This window comes from Colias croceus, chromosome 20 (assembly GCF_905220415.1).
Source record: "Colias croceus chromosome 20, ilColCroc2.1".
NCBI classification, from domain to species: Eukaryota; Metazoa; Arthropoda; class Insecta; order Lepidoptera; family Pieridae; genus Colias; species Colias croceus.
In genome coordinates this window covers 6025145-6035526 of record NC_059556.1, presented here as the reverse complement: position 1 = coordinate 6035526, position 10382 = coordinate 6025145, and the positions used below count along the sequence as shown (strand labels likewise).

Below are 10382 nucleotides of genomic sequence, written 5' to 3'. Positions count from 1 at the left end.
ACAGAGCTACAGTGACGATTTGTAATGGATCATATTTTTAATTCCTGTAAAAGTGCATAAAAAATTGGTTTTCTTTTAAATTCAATTAAGAATCTTGATCGTGCTAGAGTGTACGTGCCGTCAGTTTGAAAATTTTGCTTAGCAATATAATGAAGAGTCTAAAAATTGTTTATTTTATTTTGCATTGGGTATATTGACTCAAATTTGCAGTTTAATTAAGTGCAACTTTCGGATGAGAGGTGACAAAAAGTTGGGACGTGCGTAAAGTATCGATTCGTTTTAGTAATTCAAAGAATCACCTAGATAGAGTTAAGGTCTAGACATTTTATTTAATTTTCTAAATTACCCAAAAAACGTTTCATGTAACGCCATTTAGAGATTGTCAAAGTTTACAACAGAGAAATTAGGAACAGTTAATCTGTCCGTGTAAATAAAAAATATTTTACGCTCTATAAGCCGTAGTCCCGTTCATGATAAACAAAAAGGAACCGTTCTAAATGTCAAAATTAAAACAAAACTAGTGTTGAACTCATCCCAAGATGCGAGTCCTTTCGTGAGAATATCTCATAGAGATAGAAGGTGAGACGAAAAGCGCGCGAACCCAGTGCAGCGCCGATGTCCGTGCGCACCACACGCTCACACGCGCATGCGCGCCATACTGACAAAACGCGCGCCACACTCCCGAATCCGATCTGTCAAAACATTTAAAAATGGAACGCAATTGAGTTTTTTTTTCTTTTCTCATTTTGTTTAACAGGAAGGACAGATAAAAAATAAACTCATCTAAAGAGGTTATAGTGTAGTGTTACTAAGTGACAATTTTACCTTTTAGTGTTCCAAATTCAGTGCTAAACATTCAGTAAGGTCTGGTTAATTTTGTTTAGTTAGTTTAGTGGTTACAAGGGCGTGAATTTTGACTTGTTATATGTGTGAACTGTAGGTGTTAACTGTTGATTAAATTTCTATTTTAAAAAGTATGACAAGGGATTTTTAAACTGATAGCTTTTACGGTAAGTTTTACCATAAAATTAATTTATCAGCTATTTTATAAATTATTGTTTAAATAAAATAAGATCATGTTTTCGGTTGTTACTAAGAATTAAAAACAGTGTCTCATGGTATAATGGTACTACACACCATTTCACAAAATTTGATAAGCTTTATGGAACCAAAACTCATTAGAAAATAATCTTAAAAAAATTGCATCTAGGTATGTCTCTACGTATGAATCAAAACATTGATTGTACAATATTACCACGTAGAGCACACATATTGTTTATTAATTATTGTAGAGCGCGTACTAAGTTTACATACACTACTAATATTCTGTACTGTTACTGTTCTGTTCTGTGCTAGATACCTAGTATTGAGGTATTTCTGGTACACATCAAATAGATCAAACTGCTTATTTTGTAGCAAAACAATAAAAATAACGTACATATAACCTTTAATCTTAACTTTGATTTATCATAAATTACCCGCACAAAATAAAGATGTGATTCCATTCATAATAACAGCTTTAGCTCATAGAAAAAGCGTCAATAATCCAATATACAGACCACAAGGATGATCTATTATATGGTTATTAGTTTTTGTGCAATACCTACCTAATAGGTCAAATGAATGACGCATTATATTTTTTGTAACCTAATATTTAGATTACGTGAGTACCTACTGTTTTATGAATGAGCTTTTAAAATATGAAGCATATGTTTTTATGAATGTTTCTTATAAAGCGTTGAGCGTTCATTGGAAAACAATTTGAGAAGCACTTTTCTGTTTTACTTTTAAATAAGTCAAAATAGATAGAACGTATTTTTACATACCTACCTACTAAATATGTCTTTAAAACAAGTCGAACTTTAAAATATAAAGCTCGAATAAGAAAGCTTTTGGAATGATGCAATGTATTTTATCTGTAAATGTTTGAAGTTAATAATTGATATTCAGTTACCATCAATGCTTTTAAGCTTCTTTTTAGATGTTGTGAGCAAGACAAGATGCACTTATTATTATAATGAGTACAATTTAAATTTAAAACATATTTAATAATTATTATCAGTTTGTATATTTCTAATAAGAGAGCAATAATTTGATGTTTTCCAATAGCCCTGTTTCAATGTTTATTTTATATTTATTTATAAAATAAATAAATACGGCTTAAATTAAGAAACATTAAATCCTGTTTATATATTTATTGTAATATTCGACTTTTTTAAAAACATACATCAGCCGTACATGTAGGAACGAACCCTTTTTCAATATGGAAGATTTTTTTTAAATATTTGCTACGTATGAAGCAAGACTATTCAAAATAATAAATACAAGATCATAAACTCCAAAGAACCAAATAAAAAAAAATGTACATAAATATATTTTATAAACTAATTATTATTTATGTCAAATACCGGTTAACTTTCCGTTTAAATCTATTAATTCGTTATCTGTGCATGCAAATAAAGAACATAGGCAAATAAGCTGTGATAAATTGCAATGTATAAATCACATCTCAAGTATTACAATTGATGGATTGAATTTTGCTTTAGCTATTTTATAAATAACTTTTAAGCAAAAAATACACAAACACATGCTTGCTCTGTAGTCTGTATTACATAATAGTAGTGTTTAAAAATATAAGGTTTAAAACAATTTTATATATAGTCCAAGATCCCAGAGCGATAAGACATAACTTATTTTCTAAAAGATGAAACTTTAAGTTCTCAGTACCTAGTGTCTCATGTACTTTGTATACCTGCGTGTTTGTGAAGTTTGCCCAGTGACACCTGGGAAGGTACCAGGTGAGAAAGGTGACTAAAAATAAGAGTTACTTTACTTAAATTTAGATGGCTGATTTTTAGATATACTTTATAGAATATCATTCTCAAATGGTATCGCAAGTATCAGACACTTTTCATGGACCAAAACTTTTGTCAGACGCTTTAAAGCTCCGCCAAAAATAAATGAACTTTACTTATTTTTTAATGTCTGATTTTTTAATATGTTATCAACATAACTATTACAAAATTATATTTAATCAGTCAGACAAATTGGAATGACCAAAAATCCACTAAACACAAAAAATATTCAGCCGTGAGTACGAACGCGAGAGCACTATATGAGCATGCGTGTCAGAGGGAAGAATGTAAATATTCCAAAAAGTACTTAGTACTGCTTTCGATAAAATATTTCTGCATCTCTTTTCAAATAAAATGAATTTCAACATTAAGGTAATAATTAATAATTATTAAAATTAAAATAATTTATTGCATATATTCGGTAAATTATTTTTTAGCATAGAACCTCCACCTTTTTGTTTTAGGATGAAAAAGAAAATAGTGTGACAGGCTTAGTGCTTGACAAAGTGGTAAAGTCACGTATCGATAAAAATACAATAATTATAATATCTATCTTTTTCTTCCCTAATATTTACGCAATTATGCACATAAATTTAAACAATATTTTTTAAGGTTTCCATTTTTTTAGATTTTTGTGCTCTTCTAGATTGCGTAAAAAATAGATGCGATCTTTAAACAGACTGGACTCCTAATAGGCTAATAGTGACTATTTGTAGCTATCATTTTGAGAGAAAATATGTCAACATAATTTAAAACTCATGCTGCCATATTATCTATAGAAATTTAAAAATAGTCTCTTTTTAACTATACGGTATAACTATTTATAACTATATACGGTATGTACAAATATATTTATTGAAAGGGCTACAAACTGAAACAATCGATATTTATTTAATGTGAATTGACATTACTTTTAACTTTTTTCTATACTACGTATCTTTGTTATTCAAAATCTGTGGATGTGTCACGCGCTACTATCGATCCCCCTCAATACCCTTAGGATACTCGTAAACACGCTTGCTTGTGCGTTTCGGACGTTTTGTATGTAGTTTCCTTACTGTATGTATCTGAATATTGTGTTACTATGGACGTCTCACTCGCTCTGAAACGCATGCATAATGCTCTCGCGTTCGTACTCACGGCCGAATAATTTTTAGATAGATATTATAATTATTGTATTTTTATCGATACGTGACTTTACCACTTTGTCAAGCACTAAGCCTGTCACACTATTTTCTTTTTCATCCTAAAACAAAAAGGTGGAGGTTCTATGCTAAAAAATAATTTACCGAATATATGCAATAAATTATTTTAATTTTAATAATTATTAATTATTACCTTAATGTTGAAATTCATTTTATTTGAAAAGAGATGCAGAAATATTTTATCGAAAGCAGTAAGTACTTTTTGGAATATTTACATTCTTCCCTCTGACACGCATGCTCATATAGTGCTCTCGCGTTCGTACTCACGGCTGAATATTTTTTGTGTTTAGTGGATTTTTGGTCATTCCAATTTGTCTGACTGATTAAATATAATTTTGTAATAGTTATGTTGATAACATATTAAAAAATCAGACATTAAAAAATAAGTAAAGTTTATTTATTTTTGGTGGAGCTTTAAAGCGTCTGACTAAAGTTTTGGTCCATGAAAAGTGTCTGATACTTGCGATACCATTTGAGAATGATATTCTATAAAATATATCTAAAAATCAGCCATCTAAATTTAAGTAAAGTAACTCTTATTTTTAGTCACCTTTCTCACCTGGTACCTGCCCAGGTGTCACTGGGCAAACTTCACAAACACGCAGGTATACAAAGTACATGAGACACTACTGAGAACTTAAACTTTCATCTTTTAGAAAATAAGTTATGTCTTATCGCTCTGGGATCTTACTCTAATAGAGCCCGCCCAAGTCACATAATATGTAAAGCATCATAGGTACTTGCTTTGAATTTATTAATTAACATTACAGTAAAGTTCTATTTACGTAGATAATATATAGTTCCAGAAGTATTGCATTCCATACACATATTATAATATGTGAGTCTGGAGGCTCAAAATTTTATTTCACAACGATATATATGCTTGAAAATACAATAAAAATACAATAGAAACAAATAAAATCTCACTTCTCTCCAATGCTCACAAATCCTTAACTCTCCCTTTCTCCACTCTGCACCGACTATTACTCGACTAGTCTTATAAAAAAATCTACATTTTGTTATTACCAAAACTATTCAATTTCGTCAAGGCAATAAATAGATTCACTATCTGAATGTTATGTAATTGAAAGTATTTTTAATAAAGTTTAATTAATTATAAGACATAGTTACAAATCAAATGTTAAAACCTGAAGATTTCAATCTATCTCAAATAGTAAATTTTAAGGAAATTGGAAATTAACACGAAACACTGCCCATTGTAAACTCAGTTGCGTTTATTTAAAGGTTAATGACTTTGATAGAATAGTGATAAGCACAAAAACATACGTATAAGCTTTATGGACTGTTGTTTCAATTTACTTCTATAATAAACTATAGGCAGTGCAGAGGCTAATTGCATTATGTTAAATAAATTAATTTAATATAATAAATTACATTTTTTAATCTTCCGTAATTAAACAAGCCAACGTTTATTAGAAAACACACAACTTACTATTGTACATTCTGATTAGCTGTCTCAAAACATATTTTAAATCTATTTAAAAACCAGTCATCACCTCAACAGAACAGTTACAAATAACCGATATCGCCCTGTGACCCCGGTTCCGTGAAACTCAATTAAATTTCTTTGGTCTAAATACTCTTACTTGCTATTTTAAAACAAGTTTCGTACTCAATTTATCAAGCTTCATTTTCACCAAGATATATCTCTCATAAATTAGACACGCTAAAACGCCAGCCACTAATCTCGTGCCACAGATAATAGATGGAAAATATGTAAACATTTGCATTTTGAAGATCGGAATCTGCAACATTTTAACATAGTAAATATTAAGATGGCAACGCAGCGATTTCAAAAAGAGAATACTCGATGAAGTCCGTCCGTAACCGCAAGCAAATATTTAAATTTCAATTCGAACGTCGCATATCAATGGGGAGCCATAAGCCACCGGGTTTATTTTTTTTTTTGCTTAAAGGCCGTGGCCGCACAGAGACAATAAAGAAAAAGGTAAAGGAAAAGAGAAAAAAGAAATAAACAGAATCTAGATTCGAAATACTGGCTGATTCGAGGTTGGAAACAAAAGAAGTCGGCTCCCGCCTGACCGAGATCTTGGCGTACGCGGTCGGATCGCGCTTAAATACTTTTTTCTTTTAGTGTTTAACTTTGCATCCATGTGATTCCTTTCCCGATGCATCACAATAAGACGTGTATCGTCAGTAGCTATTTTAGAAATAATTACGTTAGTACAACTTATTTCTCTGACATCAGAATTTTATAATTAAACCTTTCAATCTTCATTTATATTCGAATATATCGATACAATTACGCATTGAATAGGATTATACGTTACGGTGTTACCTTTACCTTATAGAGAATAAATAATTGTTGTCATACCAATAAAATGTACTGAGATGAATCCAGTTTTTTTTAATCTTGAGTGACATGTCAATGATAGGTTTTTATGTTATTTCTAAAGTAAGTTGCACATAAAAATTTATTACATATAAAATACGCATGAGATATTGACGATAATGAAATTCCTTACAAATATTTTATGCGGCTATAAAATTATGGCTTAATAAACAGAAATCTATTTAAATGAATCGTAGATTATAATCGAGTACATACATAATTAAATGAGTACAAGAGGTCGGTTTGAAGCCATTAGATCATCATCATAAATAAGTGCATGGGAAATACTCGTCCAGGATTCGATTCCGGGTCAAGTTGCTCATCTCATTCGTTGCTTAAATGTTATTATGACTAATTGACTAAATGCATGTGTAATTAATTCTTAATGCAAGCATACGTCAATAATATGTCACTATTATTATTTAGAAGTATTATTCAATTGATTTTTTACTGTTTACTTTTAATTGATGTAGGTTTTTAATAAAAAATACTATGCCATAGTCTGTAAAGATACTATAATGCAATAAAACTCTATTGTGTTTTATGATATTGACATAGATTTTTTAACAATAAAGGAAGGTATGTAGAGTATTGTAGAGTCAAGTAAGCTATCTTCTATGAATTTTACAATACATTTTATGAGAGTTATATTGTACAATAAATTATCTTTAAAGCAACCAAAAAATATATATCTACAAGTTAAAAATGTCTCTTAATTAACTACTAAAGGGTCACGTAAAATATAATAAACTTTAGCATATACCTAGATTTATGTTACAAGGAAAATATTTAAGATATTCGCTATTTGCATCGTTCTGCTTGTCAATTAGGATTAATGTTGTTACATCAGCACATGTTATATGGTAACTAATCTTCAAGTAATGATCATAAAACGCATTATATATTATTCCCTCACTTTCAATTGACATTGATGTTATTATAGCCACGCTACGCTAGACAGAGCGTCAAGTTTTGTGTCTTATTTGAAGACTAGTAATCCGCCCAGGCTCCGCATGAGTAAAAATTGCAATGCTAAATAATATATTCTCCTATATTATGCATGTTTTATATGTACATGATGCTTCATATTGAATCACTCTATTAAAAGCCAAACTCTGTTTCATAGTTTTAAAGATTTCTGCATAAATAGGAACAGACAGACAGCGGGAAGTGACTTTAATTTTATACTGTGTAGAGATGACGGGTTAAGTATGCTAGTATTGTATATTATATTAAAACAAAGAGCTTTTTTACCCAGGATATTTAAAGCCCGACAAATCCGGGGCGCGCTTTAAGTGGCCAGCTCACATATTTATTCAGAGTACCTAAATACGAATGAGTACTAATTTACATACTTTAAACAAATCAATATTTACATTTTTCCACACATTAGCGCGCCCAAGGGACAGGGCTTTCATTAACACTGTCTGTTAGCGTGCGCAGACGCAGGTGGTCTTTGTTTAACGAGAGTTTGGGTGTTTTAAAAGGACCTGTTAATGTGTACGACCTCTTTACTTATTGATCAGCTTTATGGTAAATTTAGTATGTGTTTTGTTGCTTGTAAATTACATTCTGTAGTGTGTCTGATTAACGTAGAGTCGCTTATTATAACTAGGTTTAATAATTCTTGGTACAAGGTTTATTTTTACCAGACAATGCGTCTATAATATTCATGATCAAGCCGAAATATAGATCAGTAAATTGCTAGAAATTTACAAATACCCTTGGCAGCCTATAGATTGATAAACCAGGTAAACAGAGAGATTATCAGTGTGTTATCGCCCATATTACCTATGTTAAAAATACATTTGTTTATTAATTTAATTACAATTAAATTATGATAAAATCGCTCAATCACTTGTAGAAAATTAAGTTTTATAATTTTATATTTTATTACATTAAAAACACTTGCAAGATAAAGAGCCATGAGCTCTACAAAAATATGATGTATATTTAAATAAATAAATAAATAAATAAATAAACGTTTATTGTCAACATAACACAAATAAGAGCATGAGATTTTACACAATATACCTAAACACACACACACATAAAATACACACATTAAATTTATCAACAATACTTAAGTAAGTTAGGTACTGGGCATTTTATTTACTAGTTATTGATAACAAAAAACCTTATTAAGCTTAAATATAATAGAAAATGGATACAGTACCTATTCAATATTAATTCTTTTTATAAATTTATAAATAATAGAAAAAATTCGATCACGAGGCGGGACATTCCACGTACTTTATTCCCAAAATAATCATTACACATTTCCTAAATACATCAAACTGCCTTTGTAAAATATCTATAATATGTCCCGCCTCGTGATCGAATTTTTTCTATTCTTTATAAATTTATATTTATAAAGCATTTTGAATGCCATAAAAACCAAAAAATATAAATTAATTCTTTTTATATGGATCGAGACACATACAAAAAAGTTTTTTTTTTATTATTCTAACAAAACGATATAAAATGCCAATATCAAACTTATTAAAACGTGACATAATGCTCAAATTACTATGTATAAAAAAGTTAAAATTTTAAAAGACAATGCTTATCAAGAATAGCTTATTTTGAAGATGGAATGAGCTACGCTACATCAACCCACCTTTGAATGTAATTACAAGTAGTAGTGAAAGTTTTTGGATGCGGCATTAATTATTTTATTGCTCTTAGTTTTGTTTTTATTTTTTACATTTTTTGAGATATATTCGAATCTCGATTTAAGATGAATGAATTGTTGAATATAATTTAAATATCCAAATATACATATATTTAGAATGGCCTTAAATTCTGCGTAAATTAAGGAAGGGAATTTTTTATTTAGTAATTTTATTTCTAGGCAAAAATTAACACTATACAATATACATCCTTCTCGTTTTATTTAATTAATCACAAATACATTTTTAATCTTAAAGCACAAATATTTGTAACGATAACATAGCTAAGCAATATATGACACAAGCGTGCTAAAAGCTTTTGGATTGTTAACATTCCACGTACTTTATTCCCAAAATAATCATTTCACATTTCCTAAACACATCAAACTGCCTTTGTAAAATATCTATAATATGTCAACTATATAACCTAAAAATACTCCTCTAACAATCCAACCAAAAACTCGCTCCAATCGTAAAACACTTACCTTATCCATTGCCCGCTCCGATTCGTACATAAACACGATGATTACGCCGTAGCAGAACTAATGCAGCGTCTTATCATAATTTAAATCGACGTTTAGATGAGCTCCGTATGACAAACTTGTGTTTCCGGCACGGTTATTAATTTTTGTGGCAGCTGTTTGTTACAATATTATGAAGTTTGGAAAAAAGTAAGGTACGATTTGTGAAGCTGTCGTCTTTTTGAGACTGATGATCAAAATAGTAGGTACCTCTCATACTTAAAGTTTCATTAATTATTGTGATAAAGTCTTCGTATTTATAAGTCTCGTATACTAAAGAGATTGTAAGTAAAGAAACTATTTGTTAGGAAGTATTGTCACATTTATTATTCACTATTAATCTGGTAGCAGCGATAGCACATTCACCCAACATTACTTAAACCGAGAAACAAGCAATTAGCACCCCATAGACATTCCATTAATTACCACAGACGTAAGCACCAATCCTCGTTCCCATAAACACAACAATTTGCATAGAATTCAACGATTCAATAACTTGAAATAATCGCACAATTAATTTCACCACTTGCTTGTCTTATCGGAGTCATCTAGGACCATATAGCCCGGGTCATCGACGCATTCAAGTTAAATCTATTGTTCAAACTTCGAGCTAACTACCTATAAAAGTCACGGTTGCTTCCATATTGGCATATTGCAAACCTTACATGGTACGAACCTAATGACCTACGACATTTCAACCAATCGCTCCATCTCGCTCTTATCGCTCAGGTGGGAAAAGAAGGCAAGATCACCAT

The 10382-nt window shown here is 30.2% G+C and overlaps 1 protein-coding gene across 1 annotated transcript in view; it reads left to right on the top strand.

Moving 5' to 3' along the window:
- Nucleotides 1-618: 618 nt before the first annotated feature.
- The window catches only part of LOC123700637 (neuronal PAS domain-containing protein 4B-like), a 101299-nt gene continuing 91535 nt past the window's right edge, over nucleotides 619-10382 (top strand). Inside the window, exon 1 of the mRNA XM_045647881.1 lies at nucleotides 619-1010. The gene's annotated coding sequence lies outside the window, so the exon portion shown is untranslated. The remainder of the gene's footprint in view (nucleotides 1011-10382) is intronic.